This window comes from Manis javanica, chromosome 11 (assembly GCF_040802235.1).
Source record: "Manis javanica isolate MJ-LG chromosome 11, MJ_LKY, whole genome shotgun sequence".
In the NCBI taxonomy this organism is placed as follows: domain Eukaryota; kingdom Metazoa; phylum Chordata; class Mammalia; order Pholidota; family Manidae; genus Manis; species Manis javanica.
The window spans coordinates 117815684-117841050 of record NC_133166.1 but is presented as its reverse complement, the minus strand read 5'-3'; the positions used below and the strand labels follow the sequence as shown (position 1 = coordinate 117841050).

General features: G+C 46.5%; 10 non-coding genes and 2 pseudogenes across 10 annotated transcripts; 3 read left to right on the top strand and 9 right to left on the bottom strand.

Moving 5' to 3' along the window:
- Positions 1–627: 627 nt before the first annotated feature.
- Positions 628–818, bottom strand: LOC118967897 (U2 spliceosomal RNA). Its single transcript, XR_005055229.2, has one exon. It is a non-coding gene; the product is annotated as a U2 spliceosomal RNA (small nuclear RNA).
- Positions 819–1502: 684 nt separating this feature from the next.
- Positions 1503–1602, top strand: LOC118967901 (U6 spliceosomal RNA; annotated as a pseudogene).
- Positions 1603–5067: 3465 nt separating this feature from the next.
- On the top strand, positions 5068–5159 carry LOC118967902 (U6 spliceosomal RNA; annotated as a pseudogene).
- Positions 5160–6245: 1086 nt separating this feature from the next.
- Positions 6246–6371, bottom strand: LOC118967910 (small nucleolar RNA SNORD22). Its single transcript, XR_005055240.1, has one exon. It is a non-coding gene; the product is annotated as a small nucleolar RNA SNORD22 (small nucleolar RNA).
- Positions 6372–6644: 273 nt separating this feature from the next.
- LOC118967909 (small nucleolar RNA SNORD31) lies at positions 6645–6713 on the bottom strand. The gene has a single exon (XR_005055239.1). It is a non-coding gene; the product is annotated as a small nucleolar RNA SNORD31 (small nucleolar RNA).
- A 235-nt stretch (positions 6714–6948) lies between these two features.
- Positions 6949–7019, bottom strand: LOC118967907 (small nucleolar RNA SNORD30). The gene has a single exon (XR_005055237.2). It is a non-coding gene; the product is annotated as a small nucleolar RNA SNORD30 (small nucleolar RNA).
- A 160-nt stretch (positions 7020–7179) lies between these two features.
- LOC118967903 (small nucleolar RNA SNORD29) lies at positions 7180–7245 on the bottom strand. Its single transcript, XR_005055233.1, has one exon. It is a non-coding gene; the product is annotated as a small nucleolar RNA SNORD29 (small nucleolar RNA).
- A 206-nt stretch (positions 7246–7451) lies between these two features.
- On the bottom strand, positions 7452–7578 carry LOC118967911 (small nucleolar RNA SNORD22). The gene has a single exon (XR_005055241.2). It is a non-coding gene; the product is annotated as a small nucleolar RNA SNORD22 (small nucleolar RNA).
- Positions 7579–8011: 433 nt separating this feature from the next.
- On the bottom strand, positions 8012–8087 carry LOC118967904 (small nucleolar RNA SNORD28). Its single transcript, XR_005055234.1, has one exon. It is a non-coding gene; the product is annotated as a small nucleolar RNA SNORD28 (small nucleolar RNA).
- Positions 8088–8373: 286 nt separating this feature from the next.
- On the bottom strand, positions 8374–8444 carry LOC118967905 (small nucleolar RNA SNORD27). The gene has a single exon (XR_005055235.1). It is a non-coding gene; the product is annotated as a small nucleolar RNA SNORD27 (small nucleolar RNA).
- Positions 8445–8708: 264 nt separating this feature from the next.
- LOC118967906 (small nucleolar RNA SNORD26) lies at positions 8709–8783 on the bottom strand. Its single transcript, XR_005055236.1, has one exon. It is a non-coding gene; the product is annotated as a small nucleolar RNA SNORD26 (small nucleolar RNA).
- Positions 8784–23301: 14518 nt separating this feature from the next.
- Positions 23302–23485, top strand: LOC118967908 (U2 spliceosomal RNA). The gene has a single exon (XR_005055238.2). It is a non-coding gene; the product is annotated as a U2 spliceosomal RNA (small nuclear RNA).
- The last annotated feature ends 1882 nt before the right edge of the window (positions 23486–25367 follow it).

The window sequence follows — 25367 nt, the reverse complement described above, 5'->3', positions numbered from 1 at the left end:
CCCAACCTGATGTTGACTGCTTTGCACACAACCCTACTTTGTATTGAGCCTATCAGACCACTATGTAAACCAAATTAAACCTGAAACTCCATCTTTCCCTAAAATCCTCTACCTTCCGTTTTTGTGAGACGTCCCCGCCCTGACTGCTGGGCAGTTTCCCATATTGTAACGTTGGGGTTAACCCGGTGGTTCTCTAGTAGATCATGCCCCCTGTTTAGTGTAACATTAACTAAGAAAGGTTAAAGGTTTCCTTGGTAATTAACACCAAACGGTGTGCAGAGCAGAAGACGAAGCTACTATTGCAGCTCTCAGTTCCTGAAGTTCTCTCAAAAACCGTGAAGATGCTCAGATGAATACCGTGTTAAAACTGAAACAAACCCGGCTGTCCGTCAGTGCCAATATCCTATTATTTTGCACGACCCCAAAGATGTAGATCAGTTCATAAATCAAGCCCCCACAGAATACAGTAAGTACAGATCAAGATCAAAATCTCTAGCAATACGTAACTCACTGAGCGACGCATAAAATAAATTTCACACCGCGAGTTACTTGGTAAAATGCTCGCTGCTTTATAAAATTAAATTTCACTTTTGAAAGCTTATTTTTTAACTGTAATTTTCCCCTTGGGAGGGGTGCACCGTTCCTGGAAGTACTGCAATACCAGGCCGATGCGTGGAGTGGACGGAGCAAGCTCCTATTCCATCTCCTGATTCCAAAAATCCATTTAATATATTGTCCTCGGATAGAGGACGTATCAGATATTAAACTGATAAGAACAGATACTACACTTGATCTTAGCCAAAAGGCCGAGAAGCGATACCACCGTTTCTGCCTCCAGGTCAGCCTTGCTCTTACTATACCTTTTACAATTGTGGTGACTTTTATGGTATAATGAATAGATTATATTCAATAGCAATGTTTCTTAAATTAAATTTCTCATTATTTTTGCTCATGATAATAGCTACAGATTCTTGAAATCAAACTTAAAAAGGGTTCTTTACTGCCTCGCCTTCCAGCTGAGACTCGGTTTGTTTTGCATAAGCCCTCCCCTTCTCGGGATTGGTCTACGCACTTGCGGTTGACGTAACAGCCACCTAACCCACTCTGCACTTGCCGTTTGTACTGTCCCATCGCCCACCGTGTAGCTAAAATTTAAGCAAAACAGTTCTTTTATAGGCTCAAAGCAAAGCCCGGCAGTATGAAAGGGACTGATGTCGGGTCCGGGCTGAGCAGGGATTTGAGGTCTTGTTTCCTTGGTAACCATATTAATATACACGTGGAACGTTCTGTTCCAAATCCCCTTATTGAAGCTCTATACCTCGGTTGGAAACAGGCGGTGTCTTACCTATCAAAGCGACTGTCTGGCTGAGATCCTTCAGCCAAGAATGGGATGTTCCATTCTACTGATAAGATTTCAACTAGCTAAATTTATGATAATCTGTGATTTTAGAGAACAAGGCGCTTGTCAGTGTGTCCCTGGTGCTAATAAACAGGAGCAGTATTTGCTTCTGCAGCACATAAACTAAACCTGGACCAATACAGAAATTAGCATGGCCTGTATGCAAGGATAACACACCAGTTAATGGAACATTCCATATTTAAAAATAAACATAAGCAATTTCTACAGGTTCCCTTAAGTAAACCCAGAGCCTCCAGGGAGGGCCCGAATTAAGGGGGTGTGCTTTGCAGAATAATGCCCCCCTCAAAAATGTCCATTGTCCTATTCTACATGTGTTGGCTTACATGGCAAAAGGACTTTGCACATACAATTGAAGTAAGGATTCTGAGAAGGGGAGTTTATCCTGGATAGTCTGGTGGGCCCTTTATAATCACGAAGGTTCTTATAAGGGATAGAAGGAGGCAGGAGGCTCAGTGTCAGAGTGATGACATGAGAAAGATTTGAAGAGCTATTGCTGGCTTTGAAGATGCAAAAGGGTCATCAGCCAAGGGATGTGGGCGGCCTCTAGAAGCTGCAGGCAAGGAAACAGGTTCTCCTTTAAAACCTCTGGAAAGGAATGCAGCCCTGCAACACAGCTTGATTTTAGCCTAGTGAGATGCATTTTGGGTATCTGCCCTCCAGAACTGTCAGATAAACTTGTGTTAAGCACTGAATCTCTGGTAATTTTAACAACAGCAATAATAAATACCAGGGTAAAAGCCAAATTTAGTTTCTTTCAATCTCAGCCTTCCCCCAAATCTGCAAGCCCCCCACGTGGCTGTCTTGTCCCAGGTTACCACCAGGCGCCCCAGGGCACAGATCTCCTTGGTAGGCAGTTCACAGCTGGGGCTGCGCAGTTGGCAGTAGCCTGTTCCTCCTCAGAAGCAAGGCAAGCAGGGAGTGGTGCCTTCTCTAAATATAGTCACCCCTGTGTCTTCCTGCGCGGGTACAGGAGGCTGATAGTGAGGGCCCATCCGGAACTTGTAAATACATTTGTTCCATGGAAGGCCATGTGTCCATTTGTTTATGATTACTGAGCAGACTCTCTGCAGTGGTAAAATCATACATGGATTTGTCTTGCCTTATTACAGTCTGTTGTGAGAAACTGGGAGGTTTCTGTGATCCTCTAGGCAAAACATGAAATCACTGGTTTTGATGACAGGCAGTGAGTGAGGCCAAAGGAAGAATATTTTTTCTGTGTGGGTATATTTTAAACAATTTAATGTTTTATTTTCATGAAACATACATATAAATGGTCACATATTGTTCAAAGACTCACAACCCCATTTTATACCCCCCTTTTAACTTTTGATGGTACTTTCATCCATAAACTGAGTATTTTAGACTTATTTCTTTTGCTATTTCTAAAAGGAAGATGTTACAAAAACCAGCACAATATGGAGCAGCTCAAAGAAATGCCTAGTTGACTTGAAGAGGTTTTACATTTTTATGGTATTCTCCAATCTGTTGTTCTCCGCAAATAAGTGTGTGGTTGCCTTACACAATTTTGCATGCATCTCTGGGAGGATTCTGAGAGCCTCCTGAAGCCCATTCATTAACCTACAGGTTAGCAAGTACAGCCCTGAAGAGACAAGAGCACCTGACTAAAGGTATCCAAGCACCAAGAAAGGCCACCGCACGTGGAGAAGCAGGTTCAGGAGGCCCTGGAGGTCCTGTGGGAGGCCCATCAAAGGGCTGTCCAGGGGAGCACTGGCTCCAGCACTTTAGACTGGGCCCACTTTCCCTCAAGCCAACTCCAGGTTACAGTAGGGCAGTTCCTGGAAAAGAGGAACCCATTCTCCTCTTAGCCACCCATTCCTCCTTGCCAATTTGTATTAGCTCCCTGGCTCACTGAGAATGTGAACTTATATACTCTTCTGAAATGAAGGTTTTCCCTCCCATCCACCTTCTGGTGATGACTGATCTATCTGCAGCCCGACCGGTTGGTGGGGTGAGGCACCATTCCAGGTGCTTTATATGTGTTATATGCTATATATGTATTGTATATGTATTAACAACCTTACGAGTTAAGAAGATTCATCTTCCCTCTTTCACAGATAAGGAAACTGAGGCATAGCAGGACTGGTGATTTTCTTAAGGTCACACAGTAAGTGGCAGTCAGATTCCAAACTCAGGCAACCTGGCTTTGGAGCAAACATTCCTAAACCCTATGCCATACCGCCGGTGTTTGACTCGCCTTGGATATCAAGGAGGCATCTCAAACTCAGTATTTCCAAAGTGATCCCCACCTGTCCCACCAGACCATTGTTCGCACACACTTTACCTCCCCGCCTCCCCTGCATCAGCCTATCTACTGCTCTTACCTCCCACACACATATTGAATGGCTCCATTTCATTCCATCCGCTGCTTACTAAGCCCCGATGCTCCTGCCTCCAGACCTCCCCATCTTCTTTCTGGTCTCAGCTCAAATGCCACTTCCTCAGAGATGCCTTCCCTGAATACTTCTTTAAAACAGATTCTTGTACTTTGCCAGCATTTATCATATATCTCAGAGAGACTAAAACTCAGCACTACTGACATTTTGACATCTGGGCTGGGTAATTCATTGGGGAGTGGGGAGATGGAGCTGTCCTGTACATTCTAGGGTGCTTAGCAGCTTTCGTGGCCTCTACCCACTAGGCGCTAGTAGGATACCACTACTGTCACTCCTTCCCACCCCCACGCCAAAGCTGTGACGACCAAAATGTCGCCAGGTGTTGCTAAATGTCTCCTGGGGGGCAAAAGCACCCCTGGTTGAGAACCACTGTCTATTTCATATTTATTGGTGGTCTTACTTTGCCTGTCTCTTTTCCTCTAGAATGTAACCGAACAGCAGTCAACAAAGTCCAGATTTTACATGGAATTGCTAGGGTTTGGTGGGGGGCAGCCTGCACGTTAACCATGCAGATTTGAACCTCCAGGACTAGAAACCACATAACCACTCTGAAGATTAAAAACTTTTGCCCAAACCATACACATACCCACACCCGCCTCCCATGCAGTGCCACTGCTCTTAATCTCCATGGTCTTCATTCCCAAAAGTAAACATGTGAAAACACTGCGTTGGGTTATCTGTGAGGCGAGGTGACTCATCTGGATGAGGCTGTAAATTCTCAAATACCCATTCGCATCTTACTTGAACTCCACTTCATTTATTAATGGCCTATAATGTGTAGAGGTGGATACTCAATGCAAATTGTATTTATTCAAAAATGTTCCCCAAGCAATCTGCCAGATGTCTTTCAACATGCAGCTATTGGGTGGACAGAAGTTCATTTCCCGGGAAAGAACAAGTGGTAGGAGATAAATGTAGGACTGTCACTCAAGTCATTCTATTTACACCATTAGTTGACAGTGAGTGGTCAAGGTAGGCCTCTCAGCATTGACTTGAAAAGGGCTGAGTTACCCCACATGGAAGAACCCAAAGAATTACAGAGGAAGAATGGAGACCTGGAGGCTTGTTGGAGGAACTGAAATCCAATGTAACTGTAATGAGATTGAAGTGCAGGTAAATTGAGACCAATCAGCAAGAGTGTAGTTTATGCTCTATAATTGGAAAAATTACATGGTGCTGTGGTAAGGTGGGAAAGTCCAATTTAAAGGACTGTAAATTTAGGTGACTTATAGGGCTCATTTCAGCAGCAGACACTGAAATTGGAGATATTAACATGGCCTCTGCACAAGGATAACATGTAAACTTGTGAAGTGGTCCATGTTTTTGATAAGAGGAATAAAGGGGCACAAAAACCTTAACCAGTGTAAGCTGGCCATGGGGATGGTAGGGCAGTATGAATAAAGCTAATGGCCCTGTAACACTTATGTTGACAGTAACTGTACTAAAGGGGGCGGGGATTTAATGTGACTGTCAAAAGTGTGCTGTATCATTCAGTGGCTAACATGGTGACTCTTACCAGATTGAATCAGTGACTCCATGATGGAGAAATCATATGCCCAACTGGGTATATTGTGGCAGTTACTTCTGAATTTGGTCGTAGGCTAATCCCACAAAAAGGGAACTTAAAAGTCCACAGACACCATGTTCAAAGGTCATGTGCAGAAAGGGAAGCAGACCACCAAAATCTGACACAGCCCATCTTTATTTAGTCTAAGGGATCCTTAACTGGCACTCCTCATTGGCTCCCACTGCCTTTCTCCAAGTCTGTTTAAAGCACAGCTGGAGGTCACCCAAACCCAGCACACCTTTCATGCAGAACACCGTAGGTGCGGCGTAGATAGATCAAAACTCTTCAAAGACCTAATGATGTTTCCTGAGTAATACCTGCCTAGGCCACCATCTAGCTTTACATATACTACCACACTAGGTTGGGCAGAGCTAGTAACACTAAATTCTCCAGGGTTATTGCCTTCTGCCCAGCCAGACCCACTCAAACACACGACTCACAGTGAAGGGGGAAAAAAACGTTTATTTAGAAAGGCTGAAATGATCGTATCATAATCTGAACAGCTAGGCTTCTAAGAAATGACTTAAAAATATGTTTTTATATCCATGCATAGCTGGATTCCTGTACAAAAAGGGAATTGTTTTCTTACTCTATGGACAATATATGCACTACACGCAGGTTTACAAAGTGCTTCCCCCCCCACTTTATACCAGTTACCATTAAAGAACTAGGAACACATAGTTCTATGGATCTAGGTCAATTCATTAAATACTAGGCACCAACACTGGAATAGACACCTACCCATTAGACATGCTTTGCTCTTTCTTCAGACCTGGAAAAAAAGCAACAGATTTCTCAGCAAGTGGTTCATTCCTCCCTTTCCTATATTCAGCACCCCCTTCTGATCCCTCAGACAGTTCCTTCTGGAACAAACTTTCCTCTCCTCCCCCAGCCAGTCCCAGTGGGTTCGCCTTTGCAGGCTCTGGGACTAGAACAGGAGGTAAGACATGTGAACATTTCTTCACCGGGAAGTTTTAACTTGGTCAACTTGTATTTGACTTTACTCACCCGTAGCTTGAGGATGGAGCTGACCCGAAGTATGGCTTGGTTTCCCTACAAAGGAATAATCGGGAACTAAGTTTCTGTGACTCCCAGGAGTCACTGGTATTTGGAGGTAAGGTACATTTGTACAGGTTTCAGCACATACAGAAACCACCAGCTAGTCCAAAAAAACCTTCCTAATGCCTGATGAGTACCTCAAAAAGACTTCCTGTCATTGTCACCTTCTACTTCAAGGCAAACTCACAGCTCAGAAAATACCTTTCAGTCACAGTGATCAGACTGGGGCGGTACTGAATTCATCATTGCTAAGTGGGAACTTGTCACAGGTGGCTTAGTAGTGGCCAGAGACAGATGACTTTGATCAAGCCATTATCTTTTCATAGCTATCCAGGCCAAACTAAATTGACAACAGTGTTGTAAAGGTTATTTACCTGAAATCATTCTTGGGCTCCAGACAAAGTGCTGGATCTGAAATAAACAAGACAGAGTTAGTAATGTTTACCACCTGCATTAAAAACTGCTCCCACCTAAACCAACATTCTCGGGAATATCAGATTTCTGAGTCTCAACAGCAAGTAATCAGCCGAACGAGATTCAATGTTAAGTCATCATGTACAGGCCCCAAGACTTCTATCCAATATGCTGCATGCACCACATATAGAAGTCACTCACCATTAAGCAAACAAGCAGGTGACCAGTCACGGTGCCTAGGGAAAGACAACGTCGTGGGTGTCAAGCACTTCTTAAACATAGCAACAAACCACTCATCTTCTCCAGTTTCTCAGGTGTTCACTTGTTTTCATTTGTAAGTCATAGTGAGCTAGTGTGATTCATCACAGAAACTGCCTACTTGGTGGCATCAACCAGACATGAATCAACTAACCTTTCAATTCCAGAAGTTTGTCAGTAGCGTACAGAAACAAGCTGCTCCTGCATGAGAGGATCATGTGCTCAGTTGAGTACTTAAAACAGCTGAAACTCTTCTCACTATAGGTAATGGTTAAGTCAAGAAAAGCTAAGCATAATGCCGATAGATAGCACTTGCTGTACACCCCAGACAGTTCCTTATGGAACAAGTTCTCATCCTTTCTCCCAGTGAGCCCCAGTGGGTTCACCATTACTGGCTCTGGGGCTAGAACAGGGGTAAGACAGGATATTTGCTCTCTTCATTGGCATTGGACTCTGGGGCAAGCTATAACCAACAGAGTTTAAGTACTCACTGTCAACTCTTTCCAGTTCAACCCTGGGCAGATCAATGGGCATCTAGGAGAAATCAGATTAAGAAACATAATGATAAGTTAACAAGAGGGACCAGAAAGCTATATGGGTCAATCAAGTATCTTGTAACAAGAAAAACCAGCCACCAAACAACACTTAAGCCAAACAGAAAAAAACTAAAAACCCAACCCTAAACAAAAACAAAATCACCAAGATAACAAAACCATCCTTTGGACAATGAGTTCACACATATGCTAATTGATCAGTATTGGGAGAAGCAACTTACTCTAAGAAAGATGTGTACACTGTCGTCAGGACAACCTGCAAAAGTGGAACAAATAATCATTTAAAAATGTTGGGGCAGAATAAAATTTCTTAATTAGCAGAAACTGCCATCAGAACTCTAACATGCTATTAACTGTCGTCCCTCACAGAGGATCAGCATAATCAATTCAAATCATCTGACAGTGGCATATGGGCGGGAAGTTAGTTCTCAAAGGAACTAACTGAACTGCTGGGTTGCTCTCCCTCTCTAGGGGTATCATTCCAACAGGAACAAGCTGGAAGGAGCAAAAAGACAACGTTGGAGATACCACACCGCAGTCCCCCATTTTAACAATTACCTGTCTGTATTCACCCTGGAAAAGAGCTGGATTCCTCTGGATTGGTGATGAGATGCTGAGACAAAAAAGGGAGGCATTGTATGTACCTTAAGAATAGCCATTCAAAGACCCTTGAGTACAGCCCAACCGACTTCTCAGTGGTAAGATGACATCACTTCAAGCTCAGTCATATGCTTGTCATTTTATATTCATCATGGAGTGGCCAGGGCATTTTGCAATTCCAAAGCAACCAATTCCCATCTGTTACTGGGCAAATCATCGCGTACCCACCTGCGGCACCACTCTAACGCTGGGTTTGCACAAGGTGTCTTGTCCCGTCCTCCAAGGTGTAAACCCATTTGACCCGAACCACATCTGGGGGGAAAAAAACCGAAGAGCACCTTCCACTTAGTTTTATACCTTGCAGTCTAACACTAGCGCCCTAACGTCTCAGAAATAAATACCAGCATTCGATGTGGGACGGTACTACTCAGAATTTTAAGTTTTCTCCACTAATCCATCGGAAAGAGAGAGTTCAATTATTTTTATCATCCCCGCAGCACATCCCATAGCACCTCCCTACGGTTAACAGGGCAATAGTGGTAAAGGATGGCCTTGGGCACGTACTCTATAACGAGCGGGCTCCTCCCGACTCGCTGGCCTTCGGACGAGCGCCAGAACCCTGCAGGCAAGACGACATACATGGGTCAGCAATGGCCATTCTGCAAACGCTTAGTTTCCCGAGGCAGAGACTGCGTCGGACTTCTGCGATGCAAGGCCCGTCTCTTCAGAGTACGTTATCCTCACGGGCTTCAGCACAGGTCTGTGAAAAGGTTCTCATCACAGAGAGGGCCGCGCGCACGGCACGCCGCCGCCATTTTGTCATTTAGAGCTTCCTGCGGCTTCGAGGCGCCCAGGGCGAAATCTCTTACCCCCTCCAGCCCACACAAGTAGGTGTAACACAGAGGAAGGGTCCAGGTGCACCACGCTGACACGGTCACTTAAGGAAAAACCACGTACTACGCACAACACACTTACCTAACGCAGCGTCAAAAAATGAGGCCGAAGGCGCGCAGGTAGACACTTAAATACCATCTCGCAGAGGCCCACGGGATTTGAGGGCGTGACTATGTCGGGCGCAGACGCATAAGGAGAGGGCGTGCGAGCCTTCGGGGTTGTGGGTAGAGAATGCCTAGGAAGGCGGGTGACGAGTGCGCTTCCCCAGGAGCTGAGGCGCCAAAAAGACGCGCATGCGCGTCTTCCGTGCTGCGGCGAGGGGGGTCTCTTCTGCGCGCTTCCTGTTTGACCAGGTAACTGAAGCCTGTCTTTGCGCCGATCTTCCCTGACGCTCCTTCTCGATCGGCCGCTTGACCCCACACCCTTTCCGAGTCTCCTTTGCCCACACACATCCCAAGCCCGCGTGCAGGGTACGCCTCCATGGATCCCCAAACTCCTGAAGCCTCCACTGGCATCGTCTTGATTCCCCGCCAGCCATCCAGCGCGCATTCCGGGCCTGGTGCTCAGGGTCCCGGCGCAGGAGGTGACTCAGGTACCGGGGCTCGGGCTGAGCTTGGGTGGAGGTCCTTTGTATGGAGCTATGTCGGGAACGTGAATCAAACCGTAGGTGCCCCACCTGAGTCTTTTGATAGAGCTTGATTTTTGACTGGTCACCTTGGTACAGCTTTCTGATTCCGTTTTCAACAGCTTGGTTACTAGAAGGGCTAACGCTAGCTAACATTTGAAACACGGTTTTAAGTATACTAAGTGAATTGGTTCCTGTAGTCCTGCAGAATCCCAAGAGGTAGAGTGAGGTACATGAACTGCCTCCATTATACAGATGAGGGGCCCTAAGGTGTAAAGAGCTCCTGTCAGGGTGATTCCAGTCGCTTCTAGGCTGTTAATGACCCACTATCATTATTAGTCCATTAGTCGTCTGTGGTAAACACCTCGTGTACTTGCGCGTGTAGTGAACATTTACAAATGTCAACGAAAAGAAAATGCTAGGGTGAAACTCCAGAAAAGAGTTACTAGAGTTTTATTTGAGCCTAGGTTTAGGACAGCTACCCAGAAAACAGTCCTTCGGAAGAAGAAAAGTATTCTGTAGAGGAGAGCTTTCCCAAGGTTATATATGCTTTTTAACAAACAATATTGAAGGGCCCCCAACCGTAAGATGGCTAACTCCCTGCTTCTCTTCCTGGTCTTCGGTTCCCGGCGGCGTCACCCGAGGCCCAATCACCTCTCGCCCCCCTCCCCCAATCCCAGCACCTGGCCAATAGCCACCAGTCCCGTTGAAGTGACACCTCAGTCAGCTTATGTCCCTCCCTATATAACCTAGTACTTTTCCCCAATAAAGTGGAATTCTCCGTTGAATTGCTGCTGTGTGTTGCTCCTTTCTTTCATTGGTGCCAAAACCCGAGAGACGGGACACCCCAACTGGGCCCCGTCTTCCCCCGACACCAGCAGCAGCTTGCCCTCGTTCTCTTTTTCTGGCGCTGGCTCCTCGCACTCACCACTCCTCTTTGGCCTCTGGGTAAGTTTTCCCCCGGGGTGGGCCGCTCTTCCCCAAGCTATCGCAGCACCATTGACCGTGATCGTCTGGCAAGGCCCTGATGCTCGGGACGAGGAGCGAACTCTCCCCGCCTCAGGCCTTCACGGCTGCGGGGGGGCCCCTTGGGCCCCTCCTCCAACAGCCATAAACAAGGTGACTCCTTTGTAGATGAGAACGCTCCCTTTCCCCCTCTCTTCCTCCTTCTGTTTCTTCTGCTGAAAATTCCTAGTACTAGGTTCCTCGTGACTCCGGCACTCTGCCTTCTTAGAGAAGTCTGGGGGATGACCCACACTTCCTAAGAAATTCCGACTCGTGTACGAGTTTCCGCAGACCACCAAGGATCATTGGGGACGCCCTTTGTCTCCTTGCGGTCTGCTCCCAGTCTGAGGATCTCCTTTCGTCTTCCCCTGTTTGTCTCCTTCTCTGTCCTTTAGCCATAGGAGCCTCCTCATCCCTCCCTAAAGATTCACCCCTTGAATGCCTGCTCAAGTATCTAGCCACCCTCTCCCTGACCCCTGACCAAAACTTCTCCGTAAATACTGCTCCCAAGATTGGCCGACATACCCCCTAGACAATACCAACCAATGGCCCGCAGGGGGAACTCTTGATCCTAACATCACTCGCGATCTCTTTTAACTACTGCCAGTGCCTGAAACAATGGAAGGAGATTCCCTATATCGAGGCTTTTCGCCACTTAGCTCAAAATCCTGGCCTCTGCGCCACCTGTTCCCCGCCCCAAGTTCTCCTAGCCTGCAGGCCGCCTCCCTCCCCTCCACACACTCCCAGTCCCTCTTTGATTACCTTTGACCTGGCCGACCAACCTCCGCCATACAGGCTTCCCCCTTCGGCCCCTCCACCCTCTTCCGCAGTAGCCGAGGCCTCCACCTCCTCCCCCGCAGAGGCCTCCCGCCCACTCCCTTCCCCTTCTACAACAGCCCTTCCCCCTTCCTCCCCCACCATCTCCTCCCCCATCTCACCTCCTCCGCCTTCGCCCCACTCACCTGCCCCTCCCCCGTGGATTGAGCCTGAGCCTTTCAGCTCCCATTTAACTAGGTCCCCGGGGCCTCCTCCGTCTTTGCCCTCACCACCTGTTTCTCCCCGACAGACTGAGCCAGAACCCTTCAGTCCCCCTCAGACTCGGTCCCGAGAGTCTCCCAAAATTATCGCCCCCACCCCCCTGAGAGGTGGCAGGACCTGAAGGCATCGTGCTAGTTCACGTCCCTTTCTTCTTAAGGGATTTAGCCCAACTTGAAAAACGCCTTGGTTCCTTTTCCACTGATCCCACTACATACATCAGGGAGTTTCAATGGCCCTTCCAGTCTTACAGCCTCACACATCATGACATTTTCATTCTCCTAGCCAATACCCTCCTTCCTGAAGAGCATAGACAAGTTTGGGACTTCGCCCAAATGCACGCTACCGAAACCCACAGGACTGACGCCACCTATCCCCCTGGCCTCACCGCTGTCCCCAAACAAGACCCACACTGGGATTATAACACCGCCGTGGGTCTCCGCTCTCGAGATATCTTCGCCTGCTGCTTAATAGCAGGTCTGAAAAAGGCAGCTCGTAAAGTAGTCAATTTTCAAAAGCTCCAAGACATAATTCAAAGGAGGGAGGAAACTCCCTCCAAGTTCTTAGATTCACTCAAGCCCTATTACAGTATACCAGCCTGGACCCAGAAATGCCTGACGGAAGACATGTCCTTATGACATACTTCCTAGCTCAAAGCTATCCCGACATTAAAGCTAAACTCAAAAAGTTAGACCAGGGCCCCACTACCCCGCAGACTGAGATCCTAACAGTGGCCTTTAAAGTCTTCCATAACTGGGAGGAGGAGAAAGAACGCCGTAAACAAAAGGCTGATCAGGCCAACTTTCAGATGTTGGCCCAGCTGATAAAACCACAACCTGGGTGCCCCTCCACAAACAACCCCCCCACCAGGAGCTTGTTTCAAGTGTGGAAAAGAAGGACATTGGTCAAGGGCATGCCCCTCCCCCAGACCTCCTACCACCCCATGCCCCAGATGCCACAAAAAGGGTCACTGGGCGTCTGATTGCCCAACCACCCGAAGGGGAGACTGGACGAACAACCCCCATCCTAGGCCCGCTGTAGTGGGACTGGCGGAGGAGGATGGATGGGGCCCGGGGTCTTCTCGCCCGACCATTTCCATCACCAAACAGGAGCCCAGGGTTACTTTAACAGTAGACGGTCGCCCCATCTCCTTCCTCCTAGATACAGGAGCCACCTTCTCGGTCTTGCGAGAATACTGGGGCCCTACCACGCCAGCCATTACTTCTATAGTCGGGGTAGGAGGAAAACAGATCTTCCCATTGAAAACCCCTCCCCTTTTATGCACTATCCAGGACAATCCCATACCTTTCTCCCACTCCTTCCTAGTTATGCCCCAGTGTCCCATCCCTTTACCAGGACGGGACATCCTTTCTCTCCTCCATGTTTCCATAACTATATCCAGTCCCACAGCCCCCAGTACTCCCTTTCTGATGGCCCTCATAGCCGATGACCCCCCTCTACCCAATGAAAGCTCCAGTTCCGCCCTCATACACCCTGTAAATCCCAAAGTTTGGGACATTACAAGCCCCTCCGTGGCTCTATGTCCCCCTGCCTCTATCAAATTACGTGACCCCTCTCAGTATATCTGTCAGGCCCAATACCCCCTAACCACTTCAGCCGTCATAGGCCTTCAACCCATCATTCAAGATCTTTTAAACAAAAATTACCTCAGACCCACTCACTCCCCATTTAATACCCCCATATTAGCTGTTAAAAAAACCAATGGATCTTTCCGCCTTGTCCAAGACCTTCGCCTCATCAACATGGCCATCGTCCCTATCCATCCCTTAGTCCCAAATCCATACATCCTTTTACCGCAGATTCCTGCCTCGGCCTTCCACTTCTCAGTCCTAGATCTCAAGGACGCATTTTTTCTATCCCTCTGGACCCCTCCTCCCAAGATTTTTGCGCCTTCACCTGGACGGACCCATACACAAGACATTCTGAACAACTCACTTGGACAGTTTTGCCACAAGGTTTCCGAGATAGTCCCCATATTTTTGGACAGGTCCTAGCTCAGGACCTCAAACAAGTTTCATCATGATCACTCCGAGTCCACGTTATTACAATACGTGGACGATCTACTCTGCAGTCCCTCGTGGGAACAGTCTCAACTTGACACTGCCTCCCTACTTAACCTTCTAGCTTCCAGAAGTTACCGGGTATCCCCCGTCAAGGCTCAAATCTCTTCCCCTTATGTCACTTACCTCAGATTCCTTCTATCTCAACAAAGAAAGTCCATTACCTTGGACAGAAAAACGACTCCTCTCTGACCTGCCTGTTCCCAAAACCAAGACAGAAATCCTTTCCTTTCTAGGCCTGGCTGGGTATTTTAGAGTGTGGATCCCTAACTTCTCCCTGTTGGCAAGACCCCTATAGGACCTCAGCAAGGGCCCCCCTGAAGAACCATTATCATCCTCACCCCGACATTCCTTGTGGAAGCCCCAGCTCTCCATCTTTCTGATTTGTCGAAGCCCTTCTCATTATACATTCATGAGAGGTCCAGTCAAGCTCTAGGAGTCCTAGGCCAATATTATGGCCCATCCTTTGCCCCAGTAGCTTATCTTTCCAAGCAATTAGACCCCACAGTTCGGGGATGGGCCCCCTGCCTACGGGCATTAGCCACTGGACAGCTCTTGCAGAAGGAAGCTCATAAACTGACATTCGGGGCGCCCCTTACCATTCTGTCCCCACATCACCTAAAAGACCTCTTAACCTACAAAAGTTTACAGACTCTCCCTCCCTCCAGACTCCTGACCTTACTGCCCTCTTTCCTCCAAAATCCAGACATTTCTTTCCTCCCCTGCCCGCCCCTGAATCCGGCCACTCTTCTTCCTCTGCCCCACTCTCCTCATGCTCCCTCGCATGACTGCCTGGAAGCCCTTCACAACTTCCTTCCGTGCCACTCCACGATCTCCGACGGAGCCCTCTCACACTCCGACCTCATCTGGTTTACTGATGGGTCCTCCTTTAAACATGAGGGCACCCACTACGCAGGATACGCAGTAGTCTCCCTTGAAGACATCATCGAGGCACGAGCCCTACCCCCTGGTACAACCAATCAACAGGCCGAACTCATTGCAGCCACCAGAGCTTGCACCCTGGCCTGGGACACGTCTCTCACACTGTACACTGATTCCAAATACGTATTCCACATTCTCTTGTCTCACACGGCAGTATGGAAAGAACGAGGCCTCCTCACCACAAAAGGAAATTCCATCACTAATTCAGCCTTAATTACCAAACTTACAGAGGCTTCACAACTCCCACACCGACTGGGCATAGACCACTGCAAATCACATCAAAAGGATGACTCCCCCATTACAAGGGGTAACAACAAAGCTGACAGAGTAGCCCGGTCGGTTGCCCTATCAGAAGACGCACCAGACAACGATCCATCTGCCCTTGTGGTTTTAGCCTTATCACAAGACACCCTGTTCCCAGGACAAAGAGTCCTTCTTTCGCTTCTTACACGATCTGTTCCATCCTAGCCCCCAATCCTTGATCCATTTTTTACAATCCTTTTTCTCTCTCCTGAAGACAAAACCCTACTTAACCAAATCACCCACAGGTGCACCATCTGCCAACGCACTAACCCTAATACCCCCCTCAAGGCCCGACCCTTCCCAGCTCATCAAGCAAGGGGTAATGTCCCCGCCGCAGATTGGCAAATAGACTTCACTAACATGCCCCCCATACGGTGTACCAGATACCTACTCGTGTTGGTAGATAGATTTTCAGGATGGGTTGAAGCTTTCCCCACCACTAACAAACGAGCTTCCGCGGTTGCCTCTATCCTCCTCACCCAGATCTTTCCTAGGTTCGGGATGTCCACTTCCCTCCAATCAGATAACAGCCCTGAGTTCACTGCCCAAATCATTCAGAACCTCTCCAAGTCGCTCTCACTCCCCTGGCATCTACACTGTCCTTATCGACCACAGGCTTCGGGAAAAGTAGAAAGAGCCAATAGGACTCTAAAAGACATCCTGACCAAGCTATCTCTAGAATTACACTTTGACTGGGTTCGCTGACTTCCCTTAGCTCTACTCCGCATTTGCGCCCTCCCAAAGAAACCTTCCTTCTTGTCACCCTTTGAGATCATGTACGGCCGCCCAATTTTACCCCTGGGGCTCCCTCCCCACAAAGGACCAATTCCTCCCAACATGGCCCTTCTGCTACTCTTTCTCCTCCACACCGAATTATGGAAATATCAGGATTGGCTCCTCCCGGATCCATCCACTTCCCAAAACCCTCCTGTCTTACGACCCGGTCAACTAGTGTTTTATAAGCCTCCAGAAAATAAGCCCCCTCTCACCCCAAAATGGGAAGGTCCACACTCAGTCATTCTCTGCACCCCCTCAGCTGCTAAGCTCTCATTGCCTGATAACTCTGTCACCCCTTGGATTCATATCTCCAGGTTGAAACCAAACATCCAGGACCTACCTTCTCTGGACACCCAAGACCCATCAGTCACAACCCAGAGTCCTTTGGATACAGCCCAAGACGCTGTCTACTCTACCACACTTCATCCCTCTGATCCCTTGAAACTCCGCATCTCCCGTTCACCCCCTTTGCCATCTATACCCAAATCATGACTTTTTCCTCCTTTACTGCTCTCTCGCTTTTTTTTCTCGTTCCTATTGTCTTCCCCACCTCCCCAGCCTCCTTTGTATGGCGGTTCAAGGTCAGACAGACTTACACACAGCATCAAACAAAAATCACTGCCCTCATTACCACATCAGACTGCCCTCTAAAAGATTGCTCCGAGCCTTTGTACCTTCACTTTCCTCCCTCCACCGAAGTGTTCACTAGCAGCCCCCTTTTCATTCCCTACCTCTGTTTCCTCTACGACCAGAAACAAGCCTCATGCAAGCAGTGGCCAGACACCTATGGGGGATGTCCCTACTGGTCTTGCGCCATTCACTACATGGGTGACTTTCGGTACCCACAGTGTTACTCCTCCAACCGTTTCAGAAAATATCCCAACGGCTCATTCTCCTTATCAATCCCAGATCCCTGGGACTCTTGATGGGCCACCAGAGTCACAGCCTCAGTCTACTACGGGTGGTCCTCGACCCCCCCACAGTACCCTTCATATCTCTCGAGAGTATGTTCCCTCTCATTCCCAGATCTCAAGTTGCATCAGATTCAAACATTTGATGGCGCCTCTTCATCTTCCTATCCCACCCCTCTTCTAATTTCTCCTACTCTTGGTTACAGCTCATTCAAGACACCACCATCTTTCTCAACCACACCCTCAACACCCCCAATTGTTTCTTGTGCGCATCACTACAGCGCCCACTGCTGGCCGCCGTGCCCCTTAATATTTCCAACTACTCCTTCCATGCAAAAGGACAACCCCTCTGCCCCCTGGCAGACATACCCCTATGGGAACCAGAATACACAGATAATCTCACCATCCACCACTGTGTAGGCCCAATTCCACCCCCCTCCAGCGCACTTCACTGCCTCTCTATCTACACCCCTACCTCCGACTCTAAAACTTTTACACAACCAGGACACTTCTTTTGGTGTAATGGCAGTCTTTTCAACCCAGTGCCTCCCAACTCCAATATACCCTGCACTCTCGTCACCCTAATCCCACAGCTTACACTTTACAGCATGGCAGAATTTCTTGAGCTCCAACCTCCCTTGCCCTCGTGCACAAAAAGGGCTGCTTTCCTTCCCATCATGGTCGGTGTCTCTTTGACCACCTCAGCCATTGGGGCAGGGTTTTTGGGAGAAGCCTTGGGTCACTCTCTATGGGCAGAGATCTCAACGCCAAACTTGAGGGAGCCCTGACATCCACTGCCGATTCCCTGGCCTCTCTCCAAAGACAGGTCACTTCGCTAGCTAAGGTCACCCTTCAAAACCAGTGGGCCTTAGATCTGCTTACAGCCGAGAAGGGCGGCACCTGCGTCTTCCTCCAGGAAGAGTGCTGCTATTACATCAACGAATCCGGCATTGTAGAAACTGACATCACCAAACTCACCGACCTTGCCTCCAGCCTCCACTCTGCTTCCAACTCCAACCCATTCTCTACAATACTAACAAACCCCCTCCTCAGCTGGCCCTGGCCCATTGCAGGCCCCATAATAATCATTCTTCTCACCTGTCTCTTCTTACCCTGTATAATAAAGTTCATCAAATCCCAAGTCGGAAAAATCTCTAATCAAACTTTCAACCAGCTTTTACTCAGGAACTACCAGCTTCCGGCCACAGAAGATCCCTCACCCTCACGTGACCTCCTCACCACACACTGAGATGGACCCCTCTCCCCGCTGGAAATTGTTCCTGGAAACAATGGCCGCAGACGCCTGGCTCCTGACACCCATATCCTCTTGGCATCATTGGAATCAACAGGTCCTCGACCTATGATTACAGGGAACCTTCATTAATTTCCGATCTGAAGAAGTCCACGTCTACTCGTCCTTACTGTGGGGAGTCCTATCAACCCTTTCCTCCCCGTCCTCAAGCCCTCACTCCCTTCTCCGCCCCCGTTCAGCAGGAAGCAGTCAGAGAGAAAAGCAATGTCCACAACCCCATAGAGGAGAAAGGGGGGAATGAAGGGCCCCCACCCGTAAGATGGCGAACTCCCTGCTTCTCTTCCCGGTCTTCGGTTCCCGCCGGCGTCACCCGAGGCCCAATCACCTCTCGCCCCCACCCCCAATCCCAGCACCTGGCCAATAGCCACCAGTTCCGTTGAAGTGACACCTCAGTCCCCTTATGTCCCTCCCTATATAACCTAGTACTTTTCCCCAATAAAGTGGAATTCTCCGGTGAATTGCTGTGTGTTGCTCCTTCCTTTCAGATATGCCATGATGTTAGTAGCTACATTCTTCAGTTAGTACATGCGGAAATTGACGGGACAGGGTGTTTCATTTATCATTAGCTAGGCACAAGGTAATTTCATAAAACTGTCCACCCCTAAAGTAGATATACAACTTTTGCCCTACAGACCATAAATCAGGTCTTTGTTTTACATAACCCAAGTGTTAATGCCAGGTACTTCTCAGCAGTGAATATTTGTAGTATTTCTTGACACTAAGCTCATACTATGTGCTCTTCGGTATGACCACACCTGATAGTACAACCCTAGGAGGAAGGTATTAGGTAGTATTGTACATGAAGAACCTGAGGCCCAGAGAAGTTAAGTAATTTGCTTGGCGTTACCCAGCTAAGAAATGTCAGAGCCAGATCCAGACCGTCTGATTCTAGATCCTGTACTTCTGACCACTGCACGTTACTGCTGTCATCACATGGTTCTGTTCTCAAGGTAGTTGGGGAGCAGGCATACACCAGAAACAAATGGAATGATCCCCAGGTACTGTTTCTCAGCCATTTTTTTCATTGTTGTCTCCCCCACCCCAGGAGCCTTAAAAAGACATTTTTCTCTCTTAAACTCACCACCCCCCGGTGAAATTTTAATACCACTGATATACTGTATTTCTGCTTATGTACAGAAATCTTTAATATCTAAGATTTTTCTTTCCCCTCTCCCCACCCATAACCAGTTTTCATTCCTTCAGGGGTATGTTGTCTCCAGGCATGTCCCATGGTAAAATAACAACACTGTATAGAAGAAGCCTGAGAGAATCCCAGTTGGAAAAAATTTATTATGTCCTGGAATAAATCTATTCAGTAATTATTTGCTTGTTCAAGTACATGATTGAAAAGTTGCAACAAAATGCATAGAAAATGGAACAGATAAATTATGGAAAATACAGAAGGTTCAGAATAGGCAGATAGGGTAGGGCTATATGTGTGGGAATGGGAATTATGGGATGCCTGGGCTTTGAAGAGCAGTAAAACAGAAGGGAATGGGGGAGGGAATTCCAGTTAGAGAGACTGGAAAAGGAAGTATATGGATATAATTCATGAAAGACGGGCTAAAGGGGAATCTAGAATATAAAACTGGAAAAGATTTATGGCAAAGGCTAAGATGAGAAGGGCCTGGAATGCAAAGTTAACCAACTTTAATTGTAGTTGGAGAGAAAAAAACAATTTTTTGAGCAGGGAGGTGACAAGAAATTGAGGGATAAGATGGGGATAATGACATGCATTAGATTGTCACAGTAGTTAGGCAACAGGTGAGTGGATTCTGTACTAACAACTGTAATGTCAGTGGAAATAAAAAGGAGATTTAAGTCAGGGTTCTCCAACTCACAAACTTTCAGAAAGGTAAGTAATATGAACTGGATGGGGACTGGCAAACTAGACAGCCATTTCTTAGCTCCAGGTGATGGCTGCCTTGCTAGAATATTGTCTCTGTGAAAAATTTGACCAAGAGAATACAGAAATCCAGAATTGTATATTAATTTGCCCATTTTAACTGTTGACATCTAACTTAAAGGTTTCAGGTACATTGTATAATCCAATTAAATTGGCCTAGCCCATGACAGTAGCTTTGCAACCTCCTGTGTAGTGACACAGAATCCACTAGAAAGGGGGAATGTCAAAAACTGGGTGCTCTTTCTGAAAGCTACAAAGGGATTGAAGAGAATAAGCACCAAAAAAGTCAATGTTCTTGGTGGTTGAAGATCGCAAGATCACCTTTCATTTAACATTTATTCTACTAGTATTTATTTGTTGAGCACCTACTAGGCATGGGAAAAACAACCGGAAACAGATATGCCTTTGGAGTTTATTTTCTGGTGGACAGACACAGGGAAATACATAAATAGTGTGTCAAGTGGAGTTGAATGCTATGGTAAAAATCAACCAGGGAAGGAGAGAGAGGGCTAGGTCCACGGGGAGGAATTGTCATTTCACTCAGACTTAGAAGGCCTTTCTGACGAGGCTGACATTTGTGCGGAACTCTGAAGTAAAAGGCGGAGAGAGCCATGTGGGTAGTTCCAGGCAGAAGGGCCAGGACGCTGGACTCTGCTTCCTGATTTGCTGGTAAAATTACAGGTTGCAGTTGGGATTTTTAAAACAGAATTGTGGAGATTCTAGGTAAGTCTTGAAGTTGGGTAGAAATGATAGAAGTTTCTTTATCCATGGAATGAGTCAATGTGGAACATTTTTCTCCTTTGACTAAAGTAGAAAAGGGATGTTCCACAAGTTTCATTAGTAGTCACATGAAACGTGTGTGTGTGTGTGTGTGTGTAAATATATTTGGTTGACTGGTACAGAAAGGCTGGGGTGTCAGTAATGAGAAATGAAAGAAGGTGAAACGTTGCTGAACGTTACTGTGTTAACATCTATTTAGTGCTTTCTGTAGCACTTTCCAGGCACTGTACTGCTTTATATGTATCAACTCAGTTCACAAATAGTCGTTTTTATTGTTACCATTCCCATTGTACAGATAAGAAAACTGAGCATTAGGTTAAGGATGCATAGCTAGTGTCACAGAGCTGTTATTCAGATCCAGTCTCTACTTTTGACCCTGTTAAAAATTACCCAAAACTTGGAAATGTAATTACTAGGTGTTCTTTTGATGGTATGAAGCAGGCCAGCCCAGCCTGGGGATTATCTGATTTTCTAGGGGGTGTGTACCTTTATTTGACTTCAGTTTACTACGAGTTTGGCTATTTTACAACTCTGAGATTGCCTTATGTGACAGTAGCCAGTTTTATATCTGCCTATTAACAAATTCGCAGCATTCCTGACTAATGGACTCTATACTCCTTTTGAACCAGTAAGTTAAGTCTTATTTGTTTGCTCACTAATTAACAAATAATAAAATCTTTGACATGTGTTCAGTTTTCATTTTCATGAGTCATGTTTTAATTTTTTAAAAATAACAGTTAACTTTGGCAATCCCTGGGGTACACTGCCTGTCATTGGTCCATTCATTTATTCATTCCAGGAAATACTTAATGAGAGTGAGGATTTGAGCTCAGGAAGTCTGGCTCCAGAATTGGAGATTTTTGACAGGGTGCAAGCCCTATTTTAACACCGTGCCCCCTGCAGCCATCACAGCTTGCCTCCTTTTTCCAGAAAACGTTTTTAACTTTTAAAGAGCTGCCTACACTTGCATGACCTGGGAACCTGTTAGAATTACTGAATCTCGACCAAATGAATTTGAATTTGCATTTTAACAAGATCCCCAGATGATTTGTATGCACAGTAAGGTTTAAGAAGCACTATACAATGCAATCCACTATTTTCTCAGGACATTTTCAGTCACCCTCTTTGATTCCTCAGCAGTAGCTTATCCTGTTAAACCATTTTCTATTTCTTAAGAACATTCTGTTCCCAGTGTGTAGAACACCACCCTCTCCTAGTGTTCCTCTTACATTTCTGATAACATCTTAGTGATCCTTTAAGCTATACCTTCTGGTCCATTCCTTAACTACTAATGGTCCACCAGTTGTGTGATGGGCCCAGCTGTTTTCTCACTCTCTGGGCCACCTTTCCCAGCCCCATGATTTTAATGACTGCCATTATGTTATAGCTATATGACTGTAACTCCAGCCTAGGATCTTTTTTCCTGAGCTGCAGAGGTAGGTATACATCCAGTTGCCCTCTGAATGAATGTTGTCACTTGGATGGTTCATAAACTTCTCAACTTTGCCCAAACAGAATTCAACCTCGTCCTCATATTTCACCCAGTTGTTCAAGTGTCCAGGCTCCCCACTGCCACTACCCGAATTCAGGCCATTCACCCTGAAGTTTTTACAGCAAACTGAATGTGGCTTCCTGGTTCTGGTTTTGTCCTTTCAAATCCATTCTCCACCTTGCAGCCATAGTGATCTTTCCAAATAAAAGAATTGTCAAGTCTTACTTTTCAGCTCTGAATCTTTAGGCGTCCCTCTTTCCATGTCTTTAGGCTCAAGACCAGACCATCAATACTGCTGTTAGGGCCCCTGCTTCCTTTGTCAGTTTCCTTACCACCGTTCCCTCCTAAGTCTGACTCACCCAACAGAAACTCCCTGAGGTTCAAGATAATCTGTGTGTAAATCATTATTGTATTCCTATTGCCTAGCAGAAATCAAGACAAAATAGGAATCAATATATATTAGCTTATCTTCATAAAACATTTTTGAAGTGTTATTTATATTTTTAATTGAAGTATAGTTAACATACAATATTACATTTATTTCAGGTGTACAACTCCATAAATTTTTGATGATCTTTTTTTAGCCCCCAGTTCATTGACAACCCACCCTACTTAACCAATTGCCCTGCGTAGAGAGGTTTGGCAAGTTTGCTCAGAGAGCAACCCTGCCCCCTCCTGGCAGCAGGAGGTAATGCCTCAATGGAGGAGGAGGAGGATGTGCAAATAACCACTGCTTTGGAGGGAACTGGGAGACAAGACAGTCACCTCAGCGGAGAAAAAGACCCAATCCGGTAACAATTTCTTGGATAGTAGGGGAGTATGACACTGGGAAGGATTAGCCTGGTCTCTGAGGAGATGAGGGTGTTGAAGATTGTAAGGACTGGCTTACACTGTTTGTGTACCGGAGTGAGAACTTTGGCACAGGAGGGGATGGGGAGCTGATATAGGTAGTATCCATTCTTGGCCTTTTGGCTAAGATCAGGTGTAGTATCTGTTCTTACCAGTTTAATATCTGATACGTCCTTTATCTGGGGACAATGTATGACATTGATTCTTGGAGCAGGGAGATAGAATAGGAGCTTGCTTCTCCATGTATCAACCTGTATTGCAGTACTTCTAGGAACAGTGTATCCCTTTGGGGATATCTAGTTGTTAAACAAGAAATTTGTTAGCTATAACTTTGGTGCAGTTTTGTCTTCTTTAGACAAATGAACATGATAAATTATGACAACTGGACTGATTAGTAAAGGATTTGGTTATGAATTTGTAAGAGGTAATTCAAACTATATGAATTAGTTCAGAACTAGGCTAACAAACGTGTCTTCTTTCACAACCAGTGATTAGTAACTGTTCATATAGTGGCAGAATGGAGTGGTGGTCACAAAACATTTTGGATTATGCCCCCTATCAGTTGAGAAATAACCTAGAACAACCTAATATATGCAGATTTTTTTGTGTGTAAATTATGCTCTATGTACATTATTAATTATTTGAAAAGGTAGACTTTTTTTTTAAAGGATGAGATATAAACAGGAGTTCAAATATTTTCTTTGTAATGTAAGTCATTTTGTCGATTAAGAGAGTGGCTACAGCCAGTCTGTCTGGATTTGAATCCTGGGTTCACCTTCTGCTCCCCAAAGGAGGCCAAGTCACTCATGTTTGGTTGTTCAGCCCTGCCTTCTTGGCGGATACCTTTTGGTGGCCGTTTACACTTGATGTAGCAATGTTCATGTTTTGTGTACAGTCCCCTATTTGACCACCAGGGCTTTTGTATCAGGGAGCTGTGCTTTTACAAGTATGGTGGGTAACACAGGGCTCGGGACTCCCTGCTCATGGAATTTGCTTGGGTCCTCTCGTCCCACTTACCCTTGATCCTGGAGGTACCATTTCTGTCTTTTCAAAGACTACTGCTGGGCTCGTCTTTTTGACTCGATAGGTCCAACTTAGAATGGATGCAGATCTGACATAACTGGGGGAACTCAGTTCAGGATCTTTTCCCTAGGAACTTGGTTACCTCTTCAGGAACTGAATTTTGGACATGAAAATTGGCTCAAGTCCAGGAACTGAGGTGATTTTGACTCACTTACAGTGAGTGCTCTTAGCCTGCTCCTTTATTCTTGTTCTTTTTGGGTTGTAGATGTACAGCAGTATCCTTGTTGGCTTCCCATTTATTTTACCCTCTATGGATACCGTTTCTGATATGTCCACAACTCTCCATGGGTCAGGGCCCCATGCCTACCCCTCTGATCTTGCCTGTCTTACAGTAATTGCAGCTTTCTGATTTCTGACAGTGAAGCAGTGCCTCCATTATACCTGGTTTCTATTGCTTGATGGGGGTAGTAGCTCAGTTCTGTGTTTGCCTCTTCTGTTATCAGCTCTGGCCTGCAAAGGGCTGCCACTGACCTTTCTGATGCTCAAGTCCCACTCAATAGCATTCCTCATGGCCTTGGTGAATATTGTGTCCTCTGGGCCCTTTCTTGGAACACAAATCTCTGGAGGGTCTTCTGGCCTTACATAATATTTCCATTCCAGCATGCCCACTTTCTTCAGCCTCTGTATCCCTTCCTCTCCTATCTACTAGGGCAAATCAGGTGTATCTGTTTCACTTAGCATGGGCCATTGCTTTCTCCAGGCTTCTATGAGCCGCCATAGCTGTGATTTTGCCTCATTCCTTGGGATCCTTGCCAGAGTGTTAAATCCTGGATCGCAAGAAAGTTCCCTCAAGCCAATGGATTCTCATCCAGCGATCTCCAGTGTGAGGGCCAGGTCAGCTTCCAGACGTCAGCGGCTGCTCTAGATTTTCTCAGTACCTGAGTTCAAGCCATTCCGCCTGGATTTCTGCTACAGATTCCTAACCTGGTTCCGTGGCTCTGACTTGCCCACTTCTGATCCATTCTCCACATTGTAGCCAGAGTGATCTTGTAAATAAAAAAATCTGATCTCAGCTCAAAATCCTCAGTGCTTCTCCTTTGCTTTTAGGTTAAAGTCTGTGCCTGCTGACAGAGCCAACAAGACCCA